Here is an 8636-nt window from a genome sequence, read left to right as displayed (position 1 = left end):
ACATTCTACACCACATTCACTGAACCCCTCCATCCTGGATTTGGGTTTCTTTTGTTGAAAACCTCATCAGTGACCCTGTATCAGATCAATGACCAATACATTCAAAGGTGAGTCATAGTTGACAAAGGGTAAATCCTTGAAGTCGGAAGTTAACCTTAGCCAAATACATTTCAACTCAGTTTTTCACAATTCCTGACATTTAATCCTAGTAAAAATTCCCTGTCATATGTCAGCTAGGATCATCACTTTATTTTAAGAATGTGAAATGTCAGAATAATAGTAGAGAGAATGATTTATTTCAGCTTTTAATTCTTTCATCACATTCCCAGTGGGTCTGAAGTTTACATACACTCAATTAGTATTTGGTAGCATTGCCTTTAAATTATTTAACTTGGGTCAAATGTTTTGGGTAGCCTTCCACAAGCTTCCCACAATAAGTTGGGTGAATTTTGGTCCATTCCTTCTGACAGAACTGGTGTAACTGAGTCAAGTTTGTAGGCCTCCTTGCTCGCACACACTTTTTCAGTTCTGCCCACAAATTTTCTATGGGATTGAGGTCAGGGCTTTGTGACGGCCACTCCAATACCATGACTTTGTTGTCCTTAAGCCATTTTGCCACAACTTTGGAAGTATGCTTGGGGTCATTTTCCATTTAGAAGACTCATTTGGAACCAAGCTTTAACTTCCTGACTGATGTCTTGAGATGTTGTTTCAATATATCCACATAATTTTCCATCCTCATGACGCCATCTATTTTGTGAAGTGCACCAGTCCCTCCTGCAGCAAAGGTCCCCCACAACATGATCCTGCCACCCCTGTGCTTCATGGTTGGGATGGTGTTCTTCGGCTTGCAAGCCTCCCCCTTTTTCCTCCAAACATAACGATGGTCATTATGGCCAAACAGTTCTATTTTTATTTCATCAGACCAGAGGACATTTCTCCAAAAAGTACGATCTTTGTCCCCATGTGAAGTTGCAAACCATAGTCTGGCTTTTTATGGCTGAGCAGCCTTTCAGGTTATGTCAATATAGGACTGTGGATATAGATGCTTTTGTACCTGTTTCCTACAACATCTTCACAAGGTCCTTTGCTGTTGTTCTGGGATGATTTGCATTTTTCTCACCAAAGTACATTGATCTCTAGGAGACAGAACGCGTCTCCTTCCTGAGCGGTATTATGGCTGCGTGGTCCCATGGTGTTTAGACTTGCGTACTATTGTTTGTACAGCTGAACGTGGTACCTTCAGGAGTTTGGAAATTGCTCCCAAGGATGAACTAGACTTGTGGAGGTCTACAATTTTTCTGAGGTCTTGGCTGATTTTCTTTTGATTTTCCCATGATGTCAAGCAAAGAGGCACAGTTTGAAGGTAGACCTTGAAATACATCCACAGGTACACCTCCAATTGACTCAAATGATGTCAATTCGCCTATCAGAAGCTTCTAAAGCCATGACATCATTTCTTGGAATTTTCCTTAGCTGTTTATAGGCAGTCAATTTTGTGTATGTAAACTTCTGGCCCACTGGAATTGTGATACAGTGAAATAATCTATCTGTTAACTGTTGTTGGAAAAATTACTTGTGTCATGCACAAAGTAGATGTCCTAACTGACTTGCCAAAACTATAGTTTGTTAACAAGAAACTTGTGGAGTGGTTGAAAAATGAGTTTTAATGACTCCAACCTAACTGTATGTAAACTTCCGACTTCAACTGTAAGTGTGTGTGTGAAGCAACAATCTATCTTCAATATTAAAGCTGATCCACCCCTGATTATTATCAATGACTTATCAACAGCTGTAACAAGTTGTCCACTGCAGGAAACCCTCACTGGTACCCTAATTTATAGAAAGATCCATGTATGCTATACAGTATAAAGTTGTAGTTGTTTAATCACGGTCAATCTGTCTGCTATCCCAACACCAGAGACCATGGTGGAGAGAGTTGGATCAAGCCTGGACCTGAGAAAAGTGAGTGTTAAATGATTTACTTGTTTTCCAATCAAAATATGATTATAGCTTATACTTGAGTCCCAGGCAAGGAACACAATAATTATGTATTTGTGACCCGTTTCAGGAAACTAGGCATATGTCGCAAGTCACGACTTCACAGGAGAGCCTTCTATCAAAATGCATTTTTGGGGCAGAAATGCCATATGGAACATGTGAACTTTCATGTGCCTTAATAACTTGTATGCCATCTGTAAATATGAATAAGACTGTTAAATTACGAGCCTTGTTGGTTAAGCTACAGAAAAAGTCAGAAACCTTCCCACTAGCCATAATTGGCTGAGATAATGAGTGGGCTGGACATGCAAAGAGAGGAGTTCGGATTGGTTTGCCATAGAAGGCTTCTGTCTATTTGACCTGGTCAGTCTGTTGGTAATCCTGTTGAATGCTGCTTTTTTAAAAATGTATTGTTTAGTAGAGTTGCTCTCCACTTTCTGGAGGATCGAGTTTTGAAATCTGTGGAATTAGAGTATGATAGCTAAAGAGATGGAAGAAACACCTGTCTCCGGATTACATCTTCAAACTAAGGGCAACCGTGGCATGGCATCTGTGAAAGGGAGACGCGTCCATCATGCATGATGATGTATACGGGTAGGATAGTCTAGCTAACTACATTTTCAGATATTTCTAATTTTGACAAAGGGGTTTCATTTCAAGCTAAAGTGTACTGTTAGCTAGCTAGTTAACGTTAGCTGGCTGGCTCCCTAGCTAAAGTTACGTGTATGACGTTATTATTCGTATCCCAGAACCGTTTGCTTTGCTAGTTAGAGCCTAATGTTAGCTAGCTAACATTGAACCTGGTTGCTTAGCTCCCAGCAGATTCATGCAGGGTAGTAACGACATGATTTGGCACTATGTTCATTGTTGTTAAAAATATATATATTTCATGGAACAGCAGTCTTTACTGCTATTAGCCAATAGTCAGTTTTACGAGGGTATGTTTGGCGGCCTGAGTGAAGGAGGCTTTGTTGCGAAATAGGAAGCCGATTCTAGATTTCATTTTGGATTGGAGATGTTTAATATGAGTCTAGAAGGAGAGTTTACAGTCTAGCCAGACACCTAGGTATTTGTAGTTGTCCACATATTCTAAGTTAGAACGGTCCAGAGTAGTGATGCTGGACGGGCGGGCAGGTGTGGGCAGCGAACGTTTGAAAAGCATGCATTTAGTTTTACTTGCGTTTAAGAGTAGTTGGAGACCACGGACGGAGTGTTGTATGGCATTGAAGCTCGTTTGGAGGTTAGTTAACAGTGTCCAAGGAAGGGCTAGATGTATACAGAATGGTGTCGTCTGCGTAGAGGTGGATCAGGGAATCCAGAGCGACATTGTTGATATATGCAGAGAAAAGAGTCGGTCCGAGAATTGAACCCGGTGGTACCCCCATAGACTGCCAGAGGTCCGGACAACAGGCCCTCCGATTTGACACACTGAACTATGTCTGAGAAGTAGTTGGTGAACCAGGCGAGGCAGTCATTTGAGAAACCAAGGCTATTGAGTCTGCCGATAAGAATACAGTGATTGACAGAGTCGAAAGCCTTGGCCAGGTCGATGAAGACGGCTGCACAGTACTGTCTTTTATTGATGGCGGTTATGATATCGTTTAGTACCTTGAGCGTGGCCGAGGTGCACCCTTGACCATTTCGGAAACCGGATTGCACAGCGGAGAAGGTACGGGTATGGTGGGATTAGAAATTATCAGTGATCTGTTTATTGACTTGGCTTTCGAAGACTTTAGAAAGGCAGAGCAGGATGGATATCGATCTATAACAGTTTGGGTCTAGAGTGTCACCCCCTTTGAAGAGGGGGATGACCGCGGCAGCTTTCCAATCTTTAGGGATCTCGGACGATACGAGAGGTTGAACAGACTGGTAATAGGGGTTGCAACAATGGCGGCGGATAATTTTAGAAAGAGGGTCCAGATTGTGTAGCCTAGCTGATTTGTACCGGTCCAGGTTTTGCAGGTCTTTCATAACATCTGCTCTCTGGATTTGGGTGAAGGAGAAGCTGTGGAGGCTTGGGCAAGTAGCTGTGGGGGGTGCGGAGCTGTTGCCCGGGGTTAGGGTAGCCAGGAGGAAAGCATGGCCAGCCGTAGAGAAATGCTTATTGAAATTCTCGATTATCGTGGATTTATCAGTGGTGACAGTGTTACCTAGCCTCAGTGCAGTGGGCAGCTGGGAGGAGGTGCTCTTATTCTCCATGGACTTTACAGTGTCCCAGAACTTTTTGGAGTTAGAGCTACAGGATGCAAATTTCTGTTTGAAAAAGCTAGTCTTTGCTTTCCTGCCTGTGTATTGGTTCCTGACTTCCCTGAAAAGTTGCATATCGCGGGGACTATTCGATGCTAGTGCAGTCCGCCACAGGATGTTTTTGTGCTGGTCGAGGGCAGTCAGGTCTGGAGTGAACCAATGGCTATATCTGTTCTTAGTTCTACATTTTTTGAAAGGGGCATGCTTATTTAAGATGGTGAGGAAATTACTTTTAAAGAACAACCAGGCATCCTCGACTGACGGGATGAGGTCAATATCCTTCCAGGATACCCGGGCCAGGTTGATTAGAAAGGCCTGCTCGCTGAAGTGTTTTAGGGAGCGTTTGACAGTGATGAGGGGTGGTCGTTTGACCGCGGACCCATAGCGGATGCAGGCAATGAGGCAGTGATCGTTGAGATCCTGGTTGAAAACAGCAGAGGTGTATTTGGAGGGCAAGTTGGTCAGGATAATATCTATGAGGGTGCCCATGTTTACGGATTTAGGGTTGTACCTGGTGGGTAACTAGTTAACGAGCCAGCCAGATAATGTTAGCTAACGTTAACTAACGTTATGTGACGTGGTTGATCTTACACGTTGTTTACCTAGCTATCTAGCTACATGTCTTAAGCTAAAGTGTACAACACCCATTGAATATGGCCAGTGTCAGTAAATGTCGACAAAAAGTCAGCAGAGCTGGTAAGGCTGTTTTCATGAGATAAACAACAGAGGTAAACAAATCGGCCAGAGTGTCAGGTGTGCTCTGAACACTCCAAGAGCGAAACGAGATGGGTGGGGCTAAAGCTTAAGTGGGTGTGAACGATGCTATTCACTAAATACCAAAACATTCAAAGGCAATTTTCTCAAAAGTGAGTTTACAAGTTGATCAACTTTCAAAGCAGAATTATGTTCCCATTGTTCCTCAAAATGCAGTGTATGATATACCATTTTGTAGCTCTGAGTCTCTACTTTTATCCAGTGTAAAAAACACAATTTAAAATTGAGAATGAATAACACCAAATCTAGGTGGTGAGTCACATTTGGTCAAAACAAACTTAAGCTTTCATTTTAGAAACTAGGGAACCAGAAATCAGGCCCCTAACGTCTACAAAACATGGACCAGAGTGATGTTTCCTGCTTCCACAAACATGAATTAATAGAACAATGTAATTGTATCCTTAATACTTTTCACGTCAGATTATGGTAATGAGTGTATAAATCATGTATGACTTCAATATCCACACAACATTCTAAGCCTGTTGCTCACTTATATTCCTTGTTATTACAAGTCTAAGTCAAACGATTAAAACAATTCATCGAGTTAATGGCATTAGTTCAATTTTAGAATTTGTTCAAATTTGTCCCTAAATAAAACATTGTCCATTTTTAAAAAGCAGTGCATTGAGTTATAAGCATGCAATGCTTTGATTGTAAGGGAAAAAACACAAAATAATCTGTATCAGAATGTTTTTTCACCATAAACAACACCAAGTCTCTGTAACATACAGTTCTTTAAGTAGCCCTGCTTATCAATGTTCTTGAAGTTTGACACTTGCGCGTACACACACACACACTTCAGGAGTTTTATGAGTGTTCTCCCAATTTCTGATTGGAGGGTTGAAAATGGAACGGAGTCAAACGTGGTTTCCATATGCTTGAAGTGTTTAATATCGTTCCATTTATTTCATTCCAGCCATTACAATGAGCCCGTCCTCCTATATCTCCTCCCACCAGCCTCCACTGATATCTAAAAAAAAAACCAGCATGACATTACATTTCACAACACATTAACTGTGTGCCATCAGGCTACTACTCCACTACCACATATCTACAACACAAAATCCATGTATGTGAGTGTATGGTCTGTATGTTATCATGTTTGTGTGTACAGTGCATTCGGAAAGTATTCAGACCTCTTTACTACTTCCACATTTTGTTACATTACAGCCTTATTCTAAAATGGATTAAATTACTTTTTTCAATCTACACACAATACTCTATAACGACAAACTGAAAACAGGTTTTTAGAAATGTTAGCAAAATTAGAAAATTAATACCTTATTTACGTAAGTATTCAGACCTTTTGCTATGAGACTCGTAATTGAGCTCATGTACATCCTGTTTTCGTTGATCATCTTTGAGATGTTTCTACAACTTAATTGGAGTCCACCTGTGATAAACTCAATTGATTGGACATGATTTTGAAAAGGCACACACCTGTCTATATAAGGTCCCACAGTTGACAGTACATGTCAGAGCAAAAACCAAGCTATGAGGTTCGAAGTAATTGTCCATAGAGCTCCGAAACAGGATTGTAACTCTTCCTAGAGCTGGCCGCCCGGCCAAACTGAGCAATCGGGGGAGAAGTGCCTCGGTCAGGAAGTTGACCAAGAACCCAATGGTCACTATGACAGAGCTTGAGAGGCCCTCTGTGGACATGGAATAACATTCAAGAAGGACAACCTTCTCTGCAGCACTCCACTAATCAGCCACTCCTCAGTAAAAGGCACCTGACAGCCTGCTTGGAGTTTGCCAAAAGGCACCGAAAGGACTCTCAGAACATGAGAAACAAGATTCTCTGGTCTGATGAAACCAAGCTTGAACTCTTTGGTCTGGAGGAAACCAGGCACAGCTCATTACCTGGTCAATACCATCCCTACGGTGAAGCATGGTGGTGGCATGCTGCGGGGATGTTTTTCAGCAGCAGAGACTGGGAGACTAGTCAGGATCGAGGGGAAGGATGAACGGAGCAAAGTACAGAGATCCTTGATGAAAACCTGCTCCAGAGTGCTCAGGACCTCAGACTGGGGTGAAGGATCACCTTCCAATAGAACAACGACCCTAAACTATGAATCAACACATATGGAATCATGTAGGAAGCAAAAAAAGTGTTAAACAAATCAAAATATATTTCATATTTGAGATTCTTCAAATAGCCACCCTTTGCCATGATTACAGCTTTGCACACTCTTGGCATTCTCTCAACCAGCCCAACCAATGCCAAGAGTGTTCAAAGCTGTCATCAAGGCAAAGGGTGGCTATTTGAAGAATCTCAAACATAAAATACATTTGGATTTGTTTAACACTTTTTGGTTACTACATGATTCCATGTGTTATGTCATGGTTTTGATGTCTTCACTACTTTTCTACAATGTAGAAAATAGTAAAAAATAAAGAAAAAAGCCTTGAATGAGTAGGTGTTCAAACACTTTTGACCGGTAGTGTGTGTGTGTAACGGTCGTCGTGAGGAATGGACCAAGGTGCAGCGGAGATGTGTATACTCATCTTCTTTATTGAGTAAAAGGTGAAAACAAAAAGAACACGTATACAAACGTAAACGACCGACAAACAGTCTTGCAGGCTAAACATAGCAGTACAAAGAACAACCTCCGACAATTGCCCTAACCAACACATACCTATTTATAGGACCATCAATCAGAGGCAACGAGAACACCTGCCTCCAATTGAAGGTCCAACCCCCAATTAACTAAACATAGAAATAGACTAAACTAGGCAGAACATAGAAATACACTAACAATGTCAGTTCCCAAAAAACCCCGGAATACATAAATCAAACACCCCTCTACATAGACACACACCCCGAACCACATAAAACAAACACCCCCCTGCCACGTCCTGACCAAACTACAATAACAAATAACCCCCTACTGGTCAGAACGTGACAGTGTGTGTGTATATATATATATATATATATATTACTGCTCAAAAAAATAAAGGGAACACTTAAACAACACATCCTAGATCTGAATGAAATAAATAATCTTATTAAATACTTTTTTTCTTTACATAGTTGAATGTGCTGACAACAAAATCACACAAAAATAATCAATGGAAATCCAATTTATCAACCCATGAAGGTCTGGATTTGGAGTCACACAAAATTAAAGTGGAAAACCACACTACAGGCTGATCCAACTTTGATGTAATGTCCTTAAAACAAGTCAAAATGAGGCTCAGTAGTGTGTGTGTGGCCTCCACGTGCCTGTATGACCTCCCTACAATGCCTGGGCATGCTCCTGATGAGGTGGCGGATGGTCTCCTGAGGGATCTCCTCCCAGACCTGGACTAAAGCATCCGCCAACTCCTGGACAGTCTGTGATGTCCCAGATGTGCTCAATTGGATTCAGGTCTGGGGAACGGGCGGGCCAGTCCATAGCATCAATGCCTTCCTCTTGCAGGAACTGCTGACACACTCCAGCCACATGAGGTCTAGCATTGTCTTGCATTAGGAGAAACCCAGGGCCAACCGCACCAGCATATGGTCTCACAAGGGGTCTGAGGATCTCATCTCGGTACCTAATGGCAGTCAGGCTATCTAGGGCGAGCACATGGAGGGCTGTGCGGCCCCCAAAGAAATGCCACCCCACACC

Source organism: Salmo salar, unplaced genomic scaffold (genome assembly GCF_905237065.1).
Source record: "Salmo salar unplaced genomic scaffold, Ssal_v3.1, whole genome shotgun sequence".
Lineage (NCBI taxonomy): Eukaryota > Metazoa > Chordata > Actinopteri > Salmoniformes > Salmonidae > Salmo > Salmo salar.
Note: the sequence above shows the minus strand (reverse complement) of the source record.